The following is a 14902-nucleotide window of genomic DNA, read 5'->3' as shown; positions in this document are numbered from 1 at the left end:
ATGCAATACCTCCCAGGACTCTATCTTATTTTTGACTGAAGATAACAGCAAAAGAGGTTTGGTGGCTAATGGGGAACCTCACAAGCCTGGGGAATTTTCTAGAAGATCATATTCAAATTCCGTCATGGTCTGGGAATGACAGTAGCCATTGTTGTTGTTTTCATGCTATGTATATAAGCAACTGCCAGTGAGTTCAAGAAATAATTTGTGTATCTTGGGAAAGGAGGGAAATCTGGAGAATTATAATAATTATACAGCAAACACACAGGAAACTAGGAATATGGCTTTTAAATATTAATTAATTCATTTATTCCCATTTCTATGCCACCCATTAGTGTTGCCATACTCTATAGTCAGTCTGCAATAAAATCATAGACTAAAAGACTAAATACAATGATACAATAAAATGCAATATACGCTTTCACTAAAACTACCGTTAAATAAAATAACACAAATAAAAACCCATTTGAATATCCCAGGACAATGTTTACACTAGCAGAAGGTGTAGCGAGCGCACTGAGGCCTTTATTATCTCAGGCCTCCTGGAGGTGCTCACTCTTCTTCACAAGTTGCTGCGACCAATATTTCAGTGTCAATACTAATTATTCAGTGAGACAAGTGTAACTTTGAAACTTAAACTTGTTTATTAGATCAGTAAAATAAAATAGGTAAATCACAAGTTGCTAATCAATATCTCTCACTCACTGAACTCACTAACACAGAGAACCCTACTCTCACTGACTTTCTGGCTCACAGGCCCACAGACTCACAAATCTCCCCCCATACATCATACACACACCTTTATATCCCAGCCCCTCCCCCTTTAGCACCACCTTCCGTTCCCTCATTGGCTGCTTTTCCACTGCTCAGCTGCGACAGACAGGTGAGGGCAGGGCCGAACGCTACAGAAGGCAGCTTCATATAATTGGTTCTTAATTAGCTTCCTAGAAACAGAGAGGGATGGTGCCTGATTAACCTTTATAGGAAGTTTGTTCTAAAGGGAAGATGCCATGGCTGAGAAAGCTTGATTCCTTGTGTTCCCCTTTTTTGCCTCCTTAGATGTCACAATTCTTAAACATCAAGGACTGTGAGGACAGTGTGGCACAGGTAATTATTTTGTGGGAGAGACATTTCACCAGATATCAAGATCTTAAACCATTATGGGCTTTATAGATTATGACCAGCACATTAAATTGAATACGAAAACTAACAGGGGACTAATGAAGATGCGCCAAGACTGGGGATATCTGCTGGTACCTGTAATCTGTCTGACCACCGCATTTTAGACTGCTTACGTTTCTGTACTGACTTCAAGTGCAGCTACAGAAAGAGAGAGCATTACAATATTTCAGAGATTACTACTGTTAGGCAGTTTTTATCCAGGTAGGGGCACAGCTGGCCAATCAAATGAAATTGATAAAAGGCACTCTTCACCATCACAGATATTTGCTGCTTCATAGAGACAGATGAGTCCAAGAGTACCCCCAGACTATGAACTCTTCTTAAGGGAGAGTGTAACCCCATTGAGGCCAGGAAAAAGCTTGCTAAGCATTCCAACAATCCTCCCAACAGGAGAATCTCTGCCTTATCTGGATTCAGTTTCAGTTTGTTGTCCCTTGTCCACTCCATTATTGACACCAGGCAGAACTCAAGGACTCACACAGTTATCAGCTGTAGATGAAGAGAAGGGGAAATAGAGCTGTGAGTCATTTACATTTTGATGACAATGAACTCCAAATCTCCATATGACTTCTTCTAGTGGCTTCTTATAGATACAGTACTGGGGAAATAACTAATCACTGTAGGACCCCGTAACGGAGACACCAGGGGGTGGACAATACCTCCCCAAGATGTACCATCTGGGATTGGCCCCAAAGGAAGGACTGGATCTACTAAAAAACCAGAGTCTCCAAGTCCCAAGCTCAATAGCCATCCCAGAAAGATACCATGGTCAATGGTATCAAAGGCCACAGAAAGCTCCAAAAAGACCAGCAAGGTTCTACTCCCCCATCTGTCTTCAACAGGATATCATCATGCAAGGTGAGCAATGCCCTGTCCCATGGCATGGCCTGAACCCCAACTGAATCTAGACTATCTGTTTCCTCTAAGAAAGCCTGTAGCTAGTCAGCCACCATCCTCCCAATCACCTTGCCCAGGAAAGAAGTGTTGGAAATGGGTCTATAGTTGTTAAGATCATTTGCTGCTAGATTGGAATTCTTTGCAACGGGCCTAATAATGGTTTCCTTTAGACAGGAAGACAGGGATGCATTAATGATGTGAGTAGCCCATTCCATGATCATTTCATTTCCTGATTTTAAGAGTCATGATAGGTAAGGATCTAGAGAGGAGGTGGTTGTTTCGCAGCTCAACACGTCCAAAGCATTTAAACATTACTCTTGACTGGGTTATGCCAAATGGGCCCCATCACTGTAGTAGGATGGGTGAAACTTTGCCTCCTGTAGAAAAGGAAACTCATATCTAGCAACCAGGTGTTAAACTAAAGACCAGTCTTAAGATCTAAGATTCTTAAAAACAACATGAAAACCTTAGTACTAGGCAATGTATAGACACATATAGCCCACACATCCTTTTCCCCTTTGAAAGCTAACAGAGGACTGGAGAGGCATTACACAAATTAGAAAGTCCATTGACTGATGAATTGTATATACTGACCAGAGGTGGCCACACAGACACCCATGTTCAGTTGGAAATAACAAGTGCCATGAAGAGTATGCTAGGGATAGATTCCCTTGAGATAAGCATGAATTGAATTATAATTCAGAATTAATCAAAACCTTGGTACCCTTAAGATGACTGGTTCCAAATCGTGGCAAACCTCAAGATTACATGGGCTCTCCCTGCTTATCTCCTTGCTCATTCTAGAGAATAAATGCTTCCACATTTCCTTTTGTCAAATTTCTTGTTATACATACATTTTGGTAATTGTGGTTTATTTTAATATTAGTTAATTAATAAATCAGAATATTATATTACAGTTTGAATCTGACTTTACCAAAACAAACAAACAAAAAAAAACAACAAAGTTTGAATGAATCAGTTTGTCATGTTTACACATATTAGAAGAAATACACTTGGCAAACATAGATATGTAGCTACATAAAAAACAAGTTAGTAACTACTCTTTGAAAAACTCCACCTTGTGGTTAACTGCAGAATGCAGACAATGCTTTCATTCTAAATACTTGTAACAAGTCTTACTGAATGCTGAGATGCTACTCTTCAGGTATCCACTCCTGTTACAGTCTAGGAGTGATATCAATCACTGACATTTTAAAAAAATTGGTCAGATTTCTGAATAAATGAATGAACAGTATCTCTTTGTCTGCACAACTGGGAATAATAATGCAGAAAAATAATGACTTGTGCAAGTCTTAGAAGTGACAGGGCAAAGGATTCATTTGAATACTAGACAGCTCTGCCATCAGTAGAACTTATATCCTCTTCCTCTTTGTTCAATATGAAAACTGCTGGAACATCACTGCTACATTAGCAGAGACTTTCTAAAACAAAATAGACAGCTACCTAAATTCACATCCTGCATTCAGTATTTGGAATTTTCCAGCATATCCTTTTAACCTTCAACATTATCAATGACTGCCAGAGGTACTTGTTGCCTTCAACATACTGTACTGGTAGCTTTCCACAAAACACCACTGGGAGACAACATGAGATATAGAAAGCAGTATAAAAGATATAAAAGTAGTATATCACCATCACAATCTAGAGCTCCAAAAATTCAAACAATCCAGTAGCTATCAGGTCCCTCTACATTTGAAAGAGGGGTTTTTCTAGGCACAGCATAATAGGCCCTGCACCTATTTTAAATGGTGGCAAATTAAAACAAAGCAGGAAGCACTAATGACACACATGTTCCCCTCTCTCACTGGCATATTCAGATCATCCTTCTCCTCTCCTTTTATTCTGATTCTTCTTAGAAAATCTCACTAGTTCCTATACAGTACTACCAGTAGGGATCTGCAGGACTCAATGCTCCCTGAGCAAAGGCATCCCTTTCTCAGAATATCACCCACTTCCAGAAATAGCAATTTGTTGCTGATTGGAATCCCCTTCCAGGTCCCCCCCCCCAAAAAAAACCTCCAGGACCTCAGCAACAGTAAAAGGTATGGGATCCAACCCATATAATGTTGTTTCAAAAAGAAAAGCCTACGCATGATCCATCTGGATTCTAAGACCTTCTATAATGATTCTACATCTGTCCTTCTATAAGGATTCTTTCTTCCTTTAGCTGTTCAATTTAAAATTATGGACTTAGATGAGATGCAGTTGAAATTAAAAACAAGTGAAAACATTGTTTTTATATGTGCATACATGCTGAACTGTACACTTAAGGGATGTACACTTTGGAGAATATAAAATGTAAATACAATAATAGTTACAGTGGACCCTTGACTTACAGACGGCTTGACTTACAGACTTTTTGAGTTACAGACGTCTCTGGCCGCAAAATTTAGGTTTGACTTGCAGACTGAGATTTGATTGGTCTATTGAGTGGTCTATTGACGAGATAGGTGGGATATAAATTAAATAAATAAATAAATAAATAAATAAATAAATAAATAAATAAATAAATAAATAAATAAATAAAGACTTACAGACCAGAAAAAAACCAAAATGGAACAAAAACGGCCTGTTACAGGATTAATCGGTTTTCAATGCACTGTAGGTCAATGGAGACTTGACTTACAGATTTTTTGACTTGAGAACCGCCTTCCAATACGGATTAAGTTCTCAAGTCAAGACCCCACTGTACTCCTTACTGACAATATAATCAGTGTACTCTTTATGATGGAATCTGAGGAGTGGCGAAATGATTTGAGTATGCAATGGGGTAACACATCTTGGGCAAGACACCTTGAGTTTCTTTCCAAGACAGGAAACATATGTAATTCCTAAATTATTCAATATCAACATCTGATACTGTTTTACCTGAAGGCTATGAAAGACTTTTTAATACAGTGGTGCCTCGCTTAGCAATTGCTCCGCTAAGTGACGAAATCGCTTAGCGACGCTGTTTTTGCGATCGTAAAAGTGATCGCTTTGCAATGTTTCCTATGGGGAAAATTCGCTTTGCGATGATCGTGGGGAAGCGATCATCGCAAAGCCCCCATTTTCGGCCAGCTGATCAGCGGTTCCAAAATGGCCACCCACTGTTTTGCCTCGCTTTAGAGGCACCGAAAATGGCTGCTGCAATGGAGGATTTTCGCATAAGGTTAGTTTTTAAGCCCATAGGAACGCATTAAATGTGTTTTAATGTGTTTCTATGGGCTTTTAAAAATCACTTAGCGATGTTATCGCTTTGCAGTGATTTTTGTTGCACGGATTAACATCGCTAAGTGAGGCACCACTGTATTTAATATATTAATACGTATTTTGCTTTCATATCTGCTTGCACAGTATGCTGAAATTCAGAACATATGGCTTTGAAAAATATCAGTGACTATGCTTTATTTAAAATATAAACCAAATTATAAATGAGAAGCCACTGGATGGCCTCATGCACTCAAAAATATACGGCTAAACACTACTTTTCTGTTCTGAGAACTGAAATACCCTCCTGTGTAGGTCAATTTGAACTATAAAGTCACATGATTTAGCCATATGCCTGGCTAAAGATGCAACGTGTACGGTTTGAATTATGTGTAACCAAGTTCCTGTTCCTTCCAGAACTGTAGATTTTTTATAGTCTGAGTTTTTAGCTGATGACTCCACCACGTTCAGGAAGCCAAGTATGTGCTAAAACTGTTATTTTTCTGTGAACTGCAATTGTATTTCACCAAGTTGATGAACGAGAGAGAGAGAGCGAGAGCATCGGTCTGTTGTATTTGTGGAACACTCTTTCACGGGTAAGTTTTTTACTTCATTTAAAATATGAAATAGTTTCATCACCACTACAAAATTACTGTGAGAAAAGGGCTTTGCTCATTAGTGTTTTCTAAAAAACAAAACCACATATCACATTTTAGAAACTATGTTATAAAAATTAAAGACCAGAATTTGTTTCTATGGATTCTTTTATAAAACTTTATGAATAACTAGTATCTCATGGTTCTTAAACATTCAAGTAGCCAAATTCTTGAACTATTTAAACACAAAGGGGTGGTTGCAGGAGTGGGTTGGTGGGATCATCTATTTCTGAAATACTGCCTTCTGTTGTTTTAGAATAAGATACAAACAAAAGCTGCATCCATTCCAGATTTCAAAAGCACCACTGCTAACATTTTTTCTCTACACAGAAGGAAAATCCATTAGATTTTAGACCTTTTTCTCTAGAAAGTTTTCCTTTAACAAAATTCTCATTGTAAACAACTGTATGAAGTTACCCAGTTTTCATTTCTCTGTCTCTACATATAATGACTCTAAATTTTGCTAGAACTAAATCACTGCCACAATACAAAAATAATACAGTGAATGTTTTCTTTAAAATTATAAACATATTTACATCAAACATTTAAAATGGTAGTGATACTTTGGATTGCTAAGAACAACACTCATTTTACAAAAACTTTGTGTGGGCAAAACTTTTTTTTACTTCAGAGAAAGAAAGAAAGAAAAAGAGAGAGAGAGAGAAAGAGAGAGAGAGAGAGAGAGAAAGAAAGAAAGAAAGAGTCACATGCTCACCATTTATATATATATATTTCAGTTTCTTAAAAAATGTTTCCTAACATAGTAACATGCCTTGGAAGCTTTGAAATAAGCTGGCAGTTTAAGCCATTCAACAGAAGTCCTAGACTTGGATGCTTCACACAAATGCACACAGGGGGGAAATAATTTGAAGTCCTGGCTCCCTGGAGTGATCGACCCAGTATATCTGCCATCCTAAACTGTCTTTTATATTATGTGGGGAATGATTCAGCTCCATCTATCGGCAGCAAAGGATAATTTATTAGCTAAATGTATAAGCCTGAGAACAGGATTCCAGAACATTTTTACCCTCATTGCCAAAATAAATATAGCTTAACATACTGGGAGCACACTGCCTGAGAAGGGCTCTTTTTAAAAAATGGAATAGTTATACAAAGTCAGAGAGAAACAGAAAGAACACAAACCAATAGATAAATTTATGAAGAACATGTGAAAAGTAAGCAAAACAAAAACATTTAAAAACTACAGAAAATTTGAACAATCCCTTAACTTGAGATCTTGTTTGTTTACCACATTTTAAATCACATGACTTCTAGAACAATAACCTCCACTGTTTTAAAACAGGAACAAACATTATATCCTTACTCTCTCAGCATTCGGACTGTATGGTTCACTGGAGGTTGATACTTTCCTTAGTGAGAAGTTGTGAAATCCTAAACCAGGAGCTTCTCATCGACACCTTGCTCACTGTCACCATCTTTCCCTACATTCGACATATAACCATAAAAAAGTGCCTGGTTTCTTCTAGGTTAGATGTTCATTTGGTTTAAAGAACTGACAAGGCCAGCATACATTGAACATACAATGTAGAATGCTGTCCAGAATTCTCAGCCCTATTCACTGGTCCAGATGGCACATAATTTAAGAATTTTCAACAGGCAGGTTAAGTTGGAAAAGGCTGCCATCTTCACTGCATCCTATGCACCCTGTTGTTGCCACTATGTAGCATTACACAAATACACTGCGAATTGCTGCAGTAAAACTAGTCATTGCACTATGAAATCAGGGAAAAGAGGTTAACAACCTGTTTCCTAATAATAATATTGAAACCACTACATAACCTGTATACCTGCATGGATTTCTGTACTATATAATATTATCTAAATAGTTGCAAATAGATTCCAAACTTTATGTTCTGTGTGTGTGTTCTGTGCTGTCAAGTTGGAAATGACTTATACGTAGCAACCATAATAGAGCTTTCAAGGTAAGTAAGATATTTAAGGAGTGTTTAACACTCCCAGTGAGTTTCCATGGCCAAGCGGGGATTCAAATCCTATTCTTCAGAGTCCTCATCTGCCACTCTTTCCACTACACCACACTGGTAGCCCACAACTTTATGTTAGCAAAACAATAAAAAAATGAGTGTCTGATTTTGCAAGGAGATTGCTATGTGATGTATATTTGCTGCATTTCAACTGCCATAAATTAGTGGTTTCCATACATAACAAAAAGTCATGTATGAACTGGAGACATTTAGGGTTAAAATTTCAGAAAATGTATTCAAGATCACAACTGGTCAGTAGTTGGATGTTGTCCATTGCTTTAAAAGGAGCAATTTTTTTCAATGGTGTAGTCTTCATGAAAACTGCAGTCTGTTCTTAGATGCATTTGGTACAGGGCTGAAGAGTGAGCAACTCCGCAGAAGCTTTTTGAATATACAGTAACTCCCACCAACTCTATGTAGTATATTCAATGGCAGCTGATGACAACAGTTACAGTCCAAGAACATCTGAAGGGCTAAGTGTTCTCTATCCATTTTTCTTAGATGCATTAGCATTTTGGGTGGCGTGTCTTTTTGCAGCAATATCTAGCAGGAGAGGGTTGCACAAGGGAAAAAGGAGGGCTTTTCAAGAGGTAATACTTTACATTGTGCCTTGCAGTAGGCATAAAACCTGCTGAACAGCACTAGGCCATGTGATGCTGGTATACAAAAAGCTTCCCTGAGATCCTTGCTGCTTTGTCATGGGTGAAGTAAGTTAGTTGTCTGAATGTGGACAAAGCTGGTGGTGTAAATAAATAATTAAGCTGTTGAGCAGCTAGCGCCTTGAGTCTCAAAATTAAAATTAAAAAAAAAAAGAATTGGGAGGAAGAAGGGAAAAAACCAAAATAGATACTAGTTCTGAGTTATACATTTCTTGTTAAGAATTCTTTCTAGAAGGAAAGGAGGAAGTATGGCACCAGGCTGATTTCAACCTTGTAGGGAGATTCGTCCTGGAGATGGAGCACTAGTGTTCCAATGGCCCTTAAGCCTCAGGATACTGGATATGGCCAGAGGGGGGAGAATTTCAATTCATCATTATCATAACATAATGGTGTATGTTTTTGCAAATAATCTATCCTCAATAACTGCTTTTCTTAACAAACCTCCACTTTTTTTCCTCCACAACTATTTCACAAATGAGTTTTCAATACAGTATATTTTAATGAGAAACCATTCATTTTTGTAGTTGAATGGAAAGGAACTAATCCCTTTACATCAAAATCATAATCCCTTGCTGAGCATTGGCAGATGTCAGTGGGGACCGCCTTTCTCGCCAAACAGGCAATTTATTTTTGCATCATGCACACACAATTTTCCCATATCAGGTATTCTGGAACGACTTTCTGAGGACAGTGGCAAAGCATTCTCATTTTAGTTAAGCTCCTCGTCTGCCTATTAGCTGTGATTCGTGATGTAAAAGTGCCTAAGTCTTAATGCTTTTTCCATCCAATATAACTCATTTCAGGAGTTTCAAGAGTCACTCTACAGAGTGGCCAAAATCCTGTTGCTTAGCATAGTAAGTTGCATTAGAATAGAACCACTGAATCAGTGGAGATTTGGCGAGGCACCTCTTTTGTTAGTTTCACTGATTCACTGATTCAAAAGCTTACTGTAGGGTAATAAGTTGTAATTAGAGTATGCCCATTTGAATCAATGGAGCTTACTAAGCAGTTGACTATTCCAATGCAACTTATTAAACTAAGCAACAGCATTTCACCTATTATGTAGTATACAGTATCTGGCATCTTAACTACTAGAGAAACCTTTCTGGCTAGATGGATATACTGTATATTTTGCAATAAAATAATATTTTAAAGTTCTGATAGTATAATCAGCCTAATTACATGCATTTTTACTCAGAAATAAATCCCACAAAGTTCAAAAGATTTACTTCCAAGCAACACCTCTGTTCAGAGATACTCTATGACAGTGGTGGGGAGGGACTACTGCATTCCTGCCTCAACCCTTCCAAGAGTAATATGGTATACAGTAGATGACCTTTTGATATGATCCAGAAGTTCTTTACATATTATTACAGTATATCTCCTTAAATGTGCATAGAACTGAAACCTTCAATTAACAGTGTAACTATAAAGTGCAGCATTCTATCACTGAGAGAACAGTATTAACGAGACATAAGCTATGGAAGAAAGTCTTCAGAGGAACGCTATTCCATTAATAGATGAGACTCTTTGGAAACCTCTGATAAGAAAAAGTCTCAAGGCACGGCAATGTCCCTGCAATTCATTGTATGTATAACCAGGCACACACATATATACACACCCCTACATACACACTGCTTGAACGGATCAGCTTTGCATACTATTGAATGATTTAAAGAAGCCCCTGTATTAAATCTGGGATTAAAGCAAAAACTGAAATGCCTGTCTTACAAAGGAAACAGAAGATGAAATAGCAAACACAGCATGCTTATATTTTAATTGCAGATATGAAAAAAATTATCTAATGCTGCACTATGTTTTGTCAATAGGAAATGGTTTTTAAAATGTGCTAACAATTATCCACCAAAAAGTTCCGTATAGTTTCCAACAATATTTTAAATAAAAAATATTTACTCTATAGCAACACTAACCATATATCTTTTAAAAGAAACAAAACCCTGAATAATATTGGCAACAGATTTTCTCTAACAAAGTATATGGAAATCACCTTATTGATAATGAACAAATGGTGCCCTTTTAGGTGGCCTATAAAATTACACATTCCAAAATCATCACAGTCATTTTCTGCAGAGCAAACAGCTTCTGAACCTTCCTCTCCCAATAATCTATTATTTGCTTAAGAGGAAAAGTGATGCCTCCTCATAGTAACACAATCATGACGGCAGCACATGATTGAACCATTACAGTTAATTCCCTGTCAGTTTCACCTTAATAAACTCCTATACTTAGGAATTTATAGCTGCTAGAAACATAAACAAGCATATACACAGCCAAAGTTAATAGACAGATGTACAATCGGATAATAGAGCTAACCTTGACATTTAAAAACAAACTATTTTTCTCAATATGTAGTGACTCCATTACATGATTTTATATAACACTGAAAGATCCTGTGATTCATACTGAAAATCTCTTGCTCTGGATTTTTAGATTTCTCTACTATTCTGAAGCATCAATTATTAAACTCTATGCATAACAAGACATAACTAAATCCCTTTGCAAGAGTGGAATGCAAAGATATGCAGGTGTACTAGATTTAGGATGGCCACAGGAACAGAGAGAAAAATAAATCATGAAACACCATGCTTCTTATACAACTTTATCAACAGCCCTGCTAATGACACATAAAACTGAGGACAATTTGAAGAACAGCTTATGGTATGACATGCCATGTGTGTGCATGCGGGGGTGTATAGGTAGGAACATAGGAGATTGCTATAAAAGGGGTTAAATGACAGATGCATCTGGTTCAGCACTTCAATAAAAAGATGGTCTTCCATGAATTCCATATCCATACCATACCAAGAGCATCAATTACAGAGAAGATGGGGCAACAGCATGTCTACCTCACATGAATTACTTCATTTCTACAGGCAGAGTAGAAATAGATAGAAATAAACTCTTAAGGCACACAAGCCCCTTCCCTAGTAGTTTGTTCAAAACATCTTACAAGTTTAAGAAAAATATTTGTCTTTTGTGTGAAAAAGACAGACAGTTGACACATAAGGGAAACACAGGGTTCATTTTCTTCCTGTCTGAAACCCACATCCAGTGTGACATTCTAAGCAAGGTTAACAGCAACTCCAGAATGACAAAAAGAAAACGAAACCTTCTTTTTTAACAATACTGCCCGAATGTTGCTTCTATTGGGAGGCACCATAAATACATATTGCTAAAAGTTCACAGTAACATTTCTACTGCTTCGGTTATATTTTTGAAGCATTAATTACACTTTCTTTTCATTTGCAGTGCGTCCTAGAAACTGCACAAGAATGATCCCTCATAACATGACATGGATCAAGTATCCAAGCCTGAGTGAAGATTCATCTACCAGTGTGGAAGACATTATATTCTCACAACATGTTATATCAAGGCTTATGCATGTCTATATTGCACTGTTTGTGCCAACTGGCTTATTAACTGGGATCATTATCTTGAGCATCTTCATCAAGAACTACATGCAGCATGCTTTAAATAAACTGGACATATTGCTTTTTGCTCATACCATCAGCAACATCTTAATGATTCTTTTATCACTTACCATCACTGTAAGACCTGCCTATCTCAGAGTATCCTATTTTAAGTGTGCAATTCTGTCTTTTTTTTCTAACTTGAGTTACTTCAGTTCACAGTACTTTCTCATATTAATGGTGCTCAGCTTTCTTCTCAACAGGCACCCACCCCAGAATGCTTTAATAACTAAGGCAGATAAAAATCCTACAGTATGTGCTGTATTTGCACTGATATGTGCTTTTTGTACTGCACTGATAGTGGTGGCACTGCTGGGCATAGAGAATTACCACGAAGAAACAGACTGTCAGTTAGATCCTTTATTTGCATGGCCAGAATATGAAATTATTAAATTTGCATTTGGTTTCAGCATTCCATCTTTGGCAAAGATTCTCTGTTTTATTCTATCACTAGTTAAAAGAACCCAGACAAAAACCCGTTCCTCAAGGCAAAATATTCACCCTTATTTGACTGTTTTTGTGATTGGAACCACCATGTTTATATGCCGTCTATTTTATAACATTATGATCCTTTTCAGAACCAGCCTGAAGATACAGAGAAGCATAGGGACACCTCAGAATGAACTAACTATGAATATTGCTGAAGTTCTACTATTCAGTGAAAGTTGTGTTGGCTTTGTAGTCATACTTTGCCTCCACAAACCATGCAGGAGTGGCTTCCTGAATACTGTAACTAATCTTACGAAGATTTGCAGGAGACAAAGTGACAACAGACCTCTTGAAATACGTGGAAATCATAGAGGAGTCTCATTTGTACCATCTGAAAATGGGTCACACTGACTATTGCTGCCCAAAATACGAGCATAAAAAAACAGCAGTTACATATCTGATATCATAAAGAACCTGAAGAAATACAAGGATTCCAAACCTTCTTTATTCTTACATTTTGTTCACAATTTGTCCAATTTTTCTATTCTTTTAATTGTATTTATTGTATTGTGTCCTCACTGCACTTTATGATTTTTTATTTTCGCCCCTATATATTGATGTTGTTATTTGCTATTTTGTTACTTTGTTGTTTTATGTTATTTGTTGTAAACTGCCCAGAGTGGCCTTGGCTGCCAGATGGGCAGTATATAAATCAAATAAATAAATAAATACACGGAAAAACAAACATCCTTAAGCATGCATGGACAAGCTAAAATCATAAGAACTGTAATCTTCAACTGTTATCATTACATATTGATCTTCTGCTTCTCTGAACTAAGAAAAATGGACAACAGTATGAAAAAGTTGATGGGAAGTTATTTATGTAAATAATGTTTTCCTCTACTTTATTCTCATTTAGCAGATTATTTTATAATAGCTTGTGAAACAACATTAACTCAAATATAAGCCACCATATTCCCTCAAATATTTTGAAACCAGACATATTCTTAAAGGGATACGAATTCGAAAAGGGTCCATTTTCTGTGCATCTAATCACAGCCAGAGTCAACTCACATGGAATTATTTAGAGCTAAGAATTACAACTTTTAACTCCCTCCCCTACTAGGGACGTGGTGGCGCTGTGGGCTAAACCGCAGAAGCCTGTGCTGCAGGGTCAGAAGACCAGTAGTCGTAAGATCGAATCCACGCGACGGAGTGAGCTCCCATCGCTTGTCCCAGCTCCCGCCAATCTAGCGGTTTGAAAGCATGCAAATGCGAGTAGATAAATAGGGACCACCTCGGTGGGAAAGTAACAGTGTTCCGTTTCTAAGTCACACTGGCCACGTGACCACGGAAGATTGTCTTCGGACAAAACGCTGGCTCTATGGCTTGGAAACGGGGATGAGCACCGCCCCCTAGAGTCGAACACGACTGGACAACAATTGTCAAGGGGAACCTTTACCTTTACCTACTAGAAATCATGTTTCCAGAAAGCTTTCTAAGGCACAGAAACTAGACAATGTTATATGCCACAGAAGAGCTTGCAGTCTTGTTGGATTAGATGTCATGAAAGGCAGCAAGCACACTAAAATGAGCTGAAACTAAAACCACTGGTTGCAAAAGAACATTGCTGTGTCTATATATTTAGACAGCCTAACTGCACCTACAAAATTGCTGGGTCACTGGCGGCAGGAAAATGCAAGCATGTTGCTTCTACAATGGAAAGCAATTGTTCTGGGCTTGAGACAAATTAATTGTTTGGAATTAGGGTATAAATACATTTCGCAAACTCTGGCTGAACAAACATATTGATGGTGGAGAGAAAATTGAAACTGTGCCAGTCATCAGGGAAAGGTGGTCTGAACAGTAGCTTCTTTACTAAGCTGTGCACTTTGAGAGTTTCATAACAGAAGGCTGAGCTAAAGAGCAGAGTCAGGAAAAAAACATCTTCTATTGTTTTTATTCCCTGCATGGATGGGAAGATATAGCATACCTGTTATGTTATAAGGTTATATTATATCCTAAGCAATAGTGGGAAGTGAGAGCTGGACCATAAAGAAGGCTGACTGCCGAAGAATTCATTTTGAATTGCTGGTGCTGGAGGAGACTCCTGAGAGTCCCCTGGACTGCAAGGAGAACAAACCTATCCGTTCTGAAGGAAATCAACCCTGAGTGCTCACTGGAAAGATAGATCCTGAAGCTGAGGCTCCAATACTTCGGCCGTCTCATGAGAAGAGAAGACTCCCTGGAAAAGACCCTGATGTTGGGAAATTGTGAAGGCAAGAGGAGAAGGGAACGACAGAGGATGAAGTGGTTGGACAGGGTCATCGAAGTGGCCAACATGACTTTCACCCAACACCGGGAGGCAGTGGAAG

The 14902-nt window shown here is 37.9% G+C and overlaps 1 protein-coding gene and 1 long non-coding RNA gene across 5 annotated transcripts in view; one reads left to right on the top strand and one right to left on the bottom strand.

Annotated features, from left to right (window-relative positions):
- Window positions 1-14902, bottom strand: part of CHLSN (cholesin) — a 101779-nt gene that overhangs the window by 65188 nt on the left and 21689 nt on the right. The window lies entirely within an intron of this gene.
- LOC110084714 (uncharacterized) lies at window positions 5145-13272 on the top strand. Its single transcript, XR_012081736.2, has 2 exons — window positions 5145-5885; window positions 11878-13272. It is a non-coding gene; the product is annotated as an uncharacterized LOC110084714 (long non-coding RNA).

The sequence above is a fragment of the Pogona vitticeps genome, chromosome 13 (genome assembly GCF_051106095.1).
Source record: "Pogona vitticeps strain Pit_001003342236 chromosome 13, PviZW2.1, whole genome shotgun sequence".
In the NCBI taxonomy this organism is placed as follows: domain Eukaryota; kingdom Metazoa; phylum Chordata; class Lepidosauria; order Squamata; family Agamidae; genus Pogona; species Pogona vitticeps.
This window is presented reverse-complemented; position numbering and strand designations above follow the sequence as displayed.